This window comes from Giraffa tippelskirchi, chromosome 3, assembly GCF_054371585.1.
Source record: "Giraffa tippelskirchi isolate mGirTip1 chromosome 3, T2T-mGirTip1v1.2.pri, whole genome shotgun sequence".
Classification (NCBI taxonomy): domain Eukaryota; kingdom Metazoa; phylum Chordata; class Mammalia; order Artiodactyla; family Giraffidae; genus Giraffa; species Giraffa tippelskirchi.
Window position 1 is genome coordinate 119,643,400 of NC_137277.1, and position 10,367 is coordinate 119,653,766.

The window sequence follows — 10,367 nt, forward strand, 5'->3', positions numbered from 1 at the left end:
CCAAACCCAAGGATTGAACCCAGGTCTCCCACATTGCAGGCAGATTCTTTACCCCTGAGCCACAAGGGAAGCCCAAGGATACTGGAGTGGGTAGCCCATCCCTTCTCCAGCAGATCTTCTCAACCCAGGAAGGTTGGGGTCTCCTGCATTGCAGGCACATTTTTTACCAACTGAACTGTCAGGGATGGAAAGGGAGATAATTAGGAATATACTGTTCACTTGGTTCCACTGGATAGTGTATTTATATAAACAAACTGCATGTACTCCTGTGCAGTTTGAAGGGTATGGACCTCCATATTATCATTTTAGAAAGCCTCCTAAGTTTCTATTTTCTACATTAAAATGATGTAAGCAAAAGTACTTTAAATTAACAATTAAATAAAAACAGTAAGTTCATTTAGAAGTCACATAATAATTTTCAAGTTAAGTGTCCATTCCCCATAACCTATAAACCAGGCTTTACTACTCAATTATCACATGATGTTAACTTTTCCCTTCACATCAAATTGCTGACTCTGACTGCTTGGACATCAGCATAATTTTTGATTTTTGATCTGTGGGGCTGTCAACTGGTACAGCTTAAATATCGCCATTTGTAATTCCTTTAATGTGTCTTTTCAGATCGGACTTGATTAATGCTGTTAAAATGATGCCTACAAACATCCAAACACAGAGGAAAATGTTCCCTGTTTTAGGACCATATTCTGATATAAACTCTAGCAGTAGGTAATATTTATTGATGAACACATTAATTGAAAAAGAACCCTACATATTACATTGGGATACACTTCTAAAAAGTTTACTTTTTATATTAAATAACTATTTATAAAATTGTCAATATATTTGTTATTTTGATTAGCAGTGCAGGAGACGTAAGAAATGCGAGTTCCATCCCTGGGTTGGGAAGATCCTCTGGAGGAGGGCATGGCAAGCCCACTCCAGTATTATTACCTGGAGAAATCCCATGGATAGAGAAGCCTGGCAGGCTTCAGTCCATAAGGTTGCAAAAAATTGGACACATCTGAAGCAACTAAGCACATGTACATATTGTACTCCATATTGTTTTACTTTTTAAAATTTTAACTGTTAAAATATATTTTATATGATATTGAGCAACACTAACTGCAAATGTAATCAATTGATTGTAGATGCCAATGACCAAAACTTGACACAACTCACATTTGAGCAGGTTTTATGCCAGATCTTAGCAGACCAAATTGGTTTCATTTCAGGAAGCATTTCATTTACATTTTATCTTAGAAAAAACTTGGGTTTAAAATTATCCCTCTTTTGTTTTTCCTAGTAGATTGTATACCAAGTTCGTGTATATTGAGCTTAAGGTATGCATTAAAAATTAAGTTGTTGGACTGTAAAATTTGAAGTCCTTTTTAGGCTTAATGTCTTACGATTCAAGAAATATAAACTTTAATTATAAATAAAGTGAGAATGAAGAAAACTTTATTTTGAATGAAAATACAAAGCCCTAGAATAATTATTCATCTAACAGATTTAATTATGTGAACATTTATTTCTTGTGCAGCAAAAAATATGCTACAAGACAGCAGGTACCAGATGTATGAGTAAAATATTATAAAATATTTAAACACAATTAGATTTTAATTTATACCCATTCTTTTAAATCTTTCACAAATTGGGGGTTAATTTTTATTCTTTATCAATGCAGCCAGCCATATGTTCATTTTCTTTCATTTTATTGAATTATTACTGATTGACTATAATTCTACCATTAACATCCTTTCAAAGAATACGAGATCTTAATCATGACTATTAAGCTCTCATTAATTTTCGCTTCAGTTTTTAAGTCACAGTACCATCTGCATGATCACATCTTTCAGATATGTGTGACTTATATTGGATTTCATTCTCCTCCTTCAACAAACCACAAAACAAAATGGTATAGCAGTATCCCTGCAAACATGTATGCTTCCGTAGTCATTCTGCAGTTCTCAATCTAGTCAATGTCAGAGTATTTAATATGACCCATTTTTCATAGAGAATAGTAGTCCCATTTACAGTACTGAGATTGATAGCATACCGTGCTATCAATCCCAAAAGCTCTGATGCAGGCCATGGACCTCTACCAAAAGATTCCTTTCTGGACTATCAATCTCACTGCTCCCCACTGTCTCTGAGCCTTAAATCAGACTGCTTGATATCTCTCCAGTTGTGTATTCCTGCATCAGCAGTCTGCCTAAGCACAGTCATTACTCACTAGTTCTGTTAACTGCACTTGCTACGAACAGCGAACCACTTCCTTCATCTTAAGGCCAAGTGTGAAATCCCTGCTACATTACATCACTTATGAATTCTGCAACAAAAAGAAACCATCTTGTCTTCTAGATTTTGAATACTTGGAAATGTAATGAGATTGTTATTTTATTATTTATTTGGGGAATGGGACTTTTGAACATGACAGGTAGTCAAATGCTGAAGCAAGGATACTTTGAAAAGCAAAGTTAAAAAAGACATCTATAGATATGTACTTTCTTTTTCTATCTAGAAGTAGAAATATTTTGGCTTAGAACTGCTAAGATTTTATACACTAAAATTTATAAGGCCAATTTCATCATTCTTTTTACATGTGTCTACTCTATGGCCTGGTGGGCCACAGTCCATAGGGTTGCACAGAGTCAGACACAACTGAAGCAATTTAGCATGGACACATGCATAATTATAGTGAGTAATAGTTGCTCAGTCATGCCTGACTCTTTGCAACCCCATGGACTGTAGCCTGCCAGGAGGCAAGAATTCTCCAGGCAAGAATACTGGAGAGAATTGCCACGCCCTCTTCTCCGGGATCTTCCTGACCCAGGGATCAAACCCAAGTCTCCTGCTTGGCAGGTAGATTCTTTACTACTGCACCACCTGGGAAGCCCCTGAAAACTAAGAACTTAACCCATAACAAGAATCATAATTCTCCCTGGTTATTAGGTATTTGCCTTTATGTGGCTGTTGTAGAAAACTTTCCATTACATGCATGTGTGCTGTATGTACTCAAATAGAGTTAGGAATCTTAAGTTTCTGCTTTAGATATGTCACCAAAATGGTTATAAACTTGACAATTCATAACCTCTGGGCTTTAGTTTTCCATTCAAAGGAAAAAAGAATGAGCAGGCCCCATGCTGTTGTCATAATTTTAAACGTGTTCTTGTTGTGAAATGCTCCTTGACTTCTCCTCATTCCCTAGCCACATATTTATGGCTAATTCTATTATTTGAAGCTCTACTTCAGGTATATTACTAAAAGAAGTTTCCCTACTCTCAACCCAGAAAGGATTATCTGATACTTCCTGGGGTTCACAGAGAAGCCTCATGGCTCCATCATGGTACTTAAAACATTGTTTAGTTTTATATGCATGTATTTATATATTCCTCCTACTCCACTACAATATATGCTCCTGGAGAGACAAGTCAATGCCTAATTCATCTTTGAGATGCTTGTAAACAACTAAGCACTAAATAAATATATGTGAGAGACAGCAAGAATACACAGAAGAGCTATACAAAAAAGATGTTAATGACCCAGATAACCAAGATGGTGTGATCACTCACCTAGAGCCAGATAACCTGGAATGAGAAGTCAAGTGGGCCTTAGGAAGCATCACTATGAACAAAGCTAGTGGAGGTGATAGAATTCCAGGTGAGCTATTTGAAATCCTAAAGGATGATGTTGTGGAAGTGCTGCACTCAATATGCCAGCAAATTTGCAAAACTCACCAGCAGCCACAGGACTAAAAAGGTCAGTTTTCAATTCCAATCCGAAAGACGGGCAGTACCAAAGAATGTTCAAACTACTGCACAATTGTACTCATCTCACACACCAGCAGAGTAATGCTCAAAATTCTCCAAGCCAGGCTTCAACAGTATGTGAACCAAGAACTTCCAGATGTCCAAGCTGGATTTAGAAAAGGCAGAGGAATCAGAGATCAAATTGCCAACATCTGTTGGATCATAGAAAAAGCAAGAGATTTCCAGAAAAACATCTACTTCTGCTTTATTGATTACGCCAAAGCCTTTAACTGTGTAGATTACAACAAACTATGGACAATTCTTAAAGCGATGGGAATACCAGACTACCTGACCTGCCTCTTGAGAAACCTGTATGCAGGTCAGGAAGCAACAGTTAGAATTGGACATGGAACAACAGACTGGTTCCAAATCAGGAAAGGAGTATATCAAGTCTGTATATTGTCACCCTGCTTATTTAACTTATATGCAGAGTACATCATGAGAAATGCTGGACCGGATGAAGCACAAGCTGGAATAAAGATCGCCGGGAGAAATACCAATAACTTAAGATATGCAGATGACACCACCCTTACGGCAGAAAGTGAAGAGGAACTGAAGAGCCTCTTGATGAAAGTGAAAGAGGCGAGTGAAAAAGCTGGCTTAAAACTCAACATTCAAAAAACGAAGATCATGGTATCCGGTCCCATCCTTTTATGGCAAATAGATGGGGAAACAATGAAAACCGTAAGCTATTTTTTTTTCTTGGGCTCCAAAATCACTGCAGATGGTGACTGCAGCCTTGAAATTGAAAGATGCTTGCTCCTTGAAAGAAAAGCTATGAGCAACCTAGATAGCATATTAGAAAGCAGAGACACTCGTTTGCCAACAAAGGTCCATCTAGTCAAAGCTATGATTTTTCCAGTACTCATGTATGGATGTGAGAGTTGGACTATAAATAAAGCTGAGCACTGAAGAACTGATGCTTTTGAACTGTGGTGTTGGATAAGACTCTTGAGAGTCCCTTGGATTGTGGAGAGATCAAACCAGTCAATCCTAAAGGAAATCAGTCCTGAATATTCATTGGAAGGGCTGATGCTGGAGCTGAAAGTCCAATACTTTAGCTACCTGATGTGAAGAACTGACTCATTGGAAAAGACCCTGATGCTGGGAAAGATTGAAAGCAGGAGGAGAAAGGGACAACAGAGGATGAGATGGTTGGATGGACTTGAATTTGAGCAAGCTCCGAGAGTTGGTGATGGACAGGGAAGCCTGGCATGCTGCTGTCCATGGGGTTGAAAAGAATCAGACATGATTGAGCAACTGAACTGATGGATGAATGGATGGGTAAATAAATGGAAGGAAAAATAAATGAATAAATAAGTGAATTCCCACATTCCTTCTAGCACAAAATTTATATTGCTTCAAATAATATAATAAATGAGGGACAGAGACATTTGTTAAAAGAAATCACTCACCTAGAGGATTCTAGAGTTAGAGAAACTATTCTAATATAGATCTCTTTTTTCAAGCTTAGGGAACCTTTAATACATATATCTCTCTCTGAACTTCCCAGGTGGCACTAGTGGTAAAGAACCCACCTGCCAGTGCAAGAGACTCAGGAGATATGGATTCGATCCCTGAGTCAGAAAGATCCCCTGGAGGAGGGCAGAGCAACCCACTCCAGTATTCATCCCTGGAGAATCCCATGGCCAGAGGAGCCTGGTGGACTGCAGTCCACGGGGTCTCCTAGAGTCAGACATGACTGAAGCAACTTGGCACACACCCCTCCCCACGCATTTGGATCCCTCTTTCACAAAACTTTCTGCTCTAGCTCATCCTGATTCTTCCCTAAGCAGGTCTGTATTTAAAGAGCTATTTATTTCTCCTCATATGATGAGGAGAAAGGAAGAAAAAATGGTACTCTCTTTTTTCTATGCACAGTTAGCGAATGCTGTTTTTAAAATAATTTCCCTTATCACAGTTTTTATTGACATTCTAATAATTTATCTTGTTACTTTTTTGTACATGTTTATGAGTCTCATTTATTTATTCATATATGCAAGTTGGCCACGAGGTCAGGTACAGTGCTGTGGTTCACTTTATGCTCTTACTGGATTCTGTTTCTTAAAAAACAAGGGTTACCTTTAATACTACAGTGTGTCAGCCCCCAAAGCCAGTATAGGATCTTGCATATTGCAGATTCAATAAACATTAATAAGATTAATTAATTCTTTGTCCCTGAGCATCCATGTCTCCTTTCTTCCAGGTATTAGTTTGATCCTACAGTGTTGAATAGAGGGCTAGACTGTCAGTGTTACCAGGACTTCTATAGATTCAAGGCATGATTGCCTGGGTCAGTGGGGTGTGCATGTATGTGAGAGAGAGAGAGAGTGTGTGTGTGTGTGTGTGTGTCCCAAAGGATTAAGTGTATGGATGAGTAGGCAAAAACCACTACTTATATTTAAAGGATATCAAATGAATCGTAGGCTCTCCATGTCCCTTCTATCTTCTATTGACTTAAACTCAATGAGTTGCTCAAGTGTTAATTAAATACATCTGTTGAATTAGGAAAACAGTCTAAAAGTTGTAGTGTCCTGGGTAAGTGTTTAATCACTGTTCTGGGTTAGAGTAGGGGGGGGTTCAGAAATTGGTTCTATTTACCACTTATCCTCAAATTCAGATGGAAGGGACTTTTCCCCACCAAACTAAGGAAAGATCCTCGTTCTTAGCTCTGCTTTTCTTGTGCTCCTTCTTCTTACGGTACATTTTATGTGTGTAAGAGTTTATTTAAATGTGTATCTGGGTTGTTGGTGGGCTTCCCTGGTGGTTCTGATGGTAAAGAATTTGCCTGCAATGCAGGAAACCGGGTTCAATCCCTGGATTGGGAAGATCCCCCTGGAGAAGGGAATGACTACCCTCTCCAGTGTTCTTGCCTGGGGAATCCCATGGACAGAGGAGACTGGTGGGCTACAGTCCATGGGGTCCAAAGAGTCAGACATGCCTAAGCAACTAACAGTTTCATTTTCACTGGGTGTTGGTCATCTATAAGAAGTCAGATGGAATCCTAGGAGACTTAATTACTGATTGTCCCAAGTGATACACCGTTTGTATTGAGTAGTTCCCTGGAAGCTAACAAGGATAGCCCTGCTCTGAACTGCTATGGAAAGGACAGCTAATGGCCCTGCATGGAAACCAAGATGGCTATGCACAGGGACTCAGATTCCATTGTCAGGAACAATACCTCTCACACTGTCTCTTTATTGAGCTGTCACTCACTCTGGTTCTCAGGGCCCTCATGTATAGACCCTCTCTCTTAAGGGAATAGTCAAACCACCCACTTGCGTTTATTTTCTTATACATTTTCTTGGACATCTTTGATTCGCCAGATGAAATCCCTTCATTTCTCCCTCTGCATGTTCCTCAGTCCTCAAGCTCTCCTTCAGCTTTAAAGCTCAACACAGAGACCATGGGCATAATCCCTTTCACTGGTACATTTTTTTGGAAACAAAAGTGAAAATTAAGCTATATTCTGTTTTTTCTTTCTCCTTTGAACCAACTATGGGAGAGGGGCAAAGCTACTTTGAGTTAATATCTCAAAAACAGAACCTTGCCACATAACATTGGGAATGTACATTTTCCCCATGGTCCACATTACTCTTTAGTAATTCAATCCTTTTCATTGCATAAGTTTCCTTATGCTTGGAAATGTACAGTCCTTTCCAGGAAGCTCAAAGCCCTCTTCCCCAAATATTTATATGATCAGAAAGAAGTACTCACAGTCCCACTGAAAGTCATAAAATGCTAGCAGAACAGAAATGAAATTCATTACAGATGTTCATGCTCTAATCCCACTGCTCACCTGATATGCTCCTTCTCTTATACCATCATCAAGAGGAACTGACACCTGGGAGAGCAGCATTCAAAACCCACATAGCCAGCCACCCAAAGGGACGTAATCAATTCCACGTGTATGCTTGTGGTGACAGAGACTGCTTTTTGATGTACCGGGTAGTGATTCATTGCACTATAGCTTCTAAAGCACAAGGGGGAAAAAAAAACAAGGCAACTTTGGAATGTACACTCATATAAGATAGTTTCTTATTTTGAGGAAAAGAGGGATAACTTTTTGAGACAAAGGTAGATTTGCAAGAAATTAGTCTAAATCATGGAAAAATATTTTTCTGGACAATGCTGGGAAAAAGCACTAAAGCACTTACTCAGATGGTTGCTTTTTTCTTTTTTTCTGTTTCTTTTCCAGAAATCTCTTCTTTCTCTTTTCTGATTTCATTTTGTTCTTTTCTCTATTATATTCTTATCCTTTTCTCCTTTGGTTTCCACATTCTCCTCTCCCCATTCTGCCTCTGCTCTACCTTCTACTGCCAACCCTTAGCCTAAACACACATCGCTGGGATTCAATTCCAGTGACCACTTGTCAATTTAGTACTCCCTCTATCTTATCCATACCCTTGATAACTCATATCTACCCATCCACACCCTCTAACTTTTATTTATTTTTCTAATTAATTAAATTATTTTTGGTTGCACTGGGTCTTTGTTGCTTTGCATGGGCTTTATATAGTTGTGGTGAGTGGGGGCTACTATTTGTTGCAGTGCATGGGCTTCTCATTGCACTGGCTTCTCTTGTTGTGGAGTGTAGGCTCTAGGCATGCAGGCTTCTGCAGTTGCAGCAAGTGGACTTCAGTAGTTGTGGCACACAGGCTTAATTGCTCTGCAGCATCTGGAATCTTCCTGGACGAGGGATGGAACGTATGTCCTCTGCATCGGCAGGTGGATTCTTATCTACTGAGCCCTCTCTAACCTTTTAAATCATTGTCCTGGAATTAATGATTAATTCTTTGAAATCATTGGAAAACTCTTAGATGCTAAACAATGCATCTATATCTGAGATATTTTAATCTGTTGTGTGACTACATCACAAAATTTTAAAATACATTTTAGTGCACAGTTGTATAAGAACAGGAGGGTACACAGGACATGTTCACTGGCACTCACCTGGAAACAGCATGTTTTATTAATAGCAGGCCTTTGTGAATCTCTGCATATGTTAATCAGATCCATTTGTCTGTCCCACAGCCAATCAGGTGGTCAATGGCTGAGGCAGCACTCATTACGTGATTTGCATATCAAACATGCACACAGACAGGCTGGGAACAGAGTATACTTCCACCCATCTGGACACATTTCACAAGTGAGTTTCTCAGCCACTTGCAATCACCGAACAAGAAAGAATGTGCTCCTGGTATGTGTCTGCTCCAGCAGCTACTGGGGGGCCAACAGATTATGGTCATCACCCCTAGAAGCTTACAGTTGAATTGTCAAGACTTAACTACTGCCTGTAACAGAAGGAAATAGATGGAAACCTCACAGTGACCTTAGCTGAAGTGTGTGTTGGGAGATGAATGCTACCAGCAGAATCTGTGTCCAGACAAAGGAGCTATTTCCTGGAATCCTGACATTTGTCTCTTCTGTAGACAAGGAAATTTGGAGTTTCCTATTAAAACTTCTAAGAAATGTATTTTGACACTAGTATATATAAAACAAATAACTAATAAGGACCTACTGTATAGCCCAGGGAACTCTACTCAATAATCTGTAGTAGCCTACATGGAAGAAGAATCTAAAAAAGAGTGAAAATATTTATGTATAATTGATTCACTTTGCTGTACAGCAGAAACCAGCACAAATACTCCAATAAAAATTTTTTATAAATGTAGTTTAAAATGGTAGATGAATAGATTTTATATTTTTCTTACATTTATATTGTTTATTATAAAATTTCATATGATTCTCACAATTCCTGGGTTAAGAAGGAAAACTATTAATTGTCCACATTCCACTGGTAAAAAGCAATTGATCTGTTTGCCTAGTATAAGGTTTTACTTTGTAGATAGCCAAACCAAAATACAGAATATCTGACCCCAGATTCAGTGGTTATCCACAACGACAGGCTGTGAGGTGAGTGACTTCACTGGGGAAGTGAGGCTATGTGCATGTATATGCCATGAGCATAAGAGTGTGTACAGTGAAATTTAGTTAAATTTAAATTCTTTAAAACATTAAAAATAACAGAATGCAAGTTAATATACAGGAATTACTTAAAAACATTTGAGGTACTTCTTCATTCACCAAATATAAAAGCACAATAAGACTGTGTAAGCTTCATTTTTGCAAGCTAAATTTGGACTCATTCACTTGCCAGGAAATGAAAAAATCTATAAATATTTATATACATATAAGATGATCTTAATCATCAAAGTAAACAAAAGTTCTACCTATATTAAAATACTTCTGAAAGCAGAGATTGTTGACTGTTAGCAACAGTTTTCTATAAATGCTTTGGCTGATTGTCAAAATTTCAGCTCATGATACATTTTTTAAAAATGCCCTGCCATAATAAACATCATCCAACTGTCATATACATAGTGAAGATTCTCTGTTTCATTTTCTTCTTTGAAGAAATACATCCTTTATTTTTGTGACCTTTCTGTACTTTCATTTATACATATTAACAGCTTTTAAAGTCAGGCTTTGTTTGTTTTATAGCCCATAAACCTAAGCGTAGTTTTATTTTATGTAATTTACTCATCTCCACTTTTA

The 10,367-nt window shown here is 38.2% G+C and overlaps 1 long non-coding RNA gene across 1 annotated transcript in view; it reads left to right on the forward strand.

The window, feature by feature from the left end:
• The window catches only part of LOC145541762 (uncharacterized), a 71,224-nt gene extending 61,943 nt beyond the window's left edge, over positions 1-9,281 (forward strand). Inside the window, exon 7 of the long non-coding RNA XR_014079262.1 lies at positions 8,844-9,281. This is a non-coding gene — a long non-coding RNA (uncharacterized LOC145541762). The remainder of the gene's footprint in view (positions 1-8,843) is intronic.
• Positions 9,282-10,367: the final 1,086 nt, after the last annotated feature.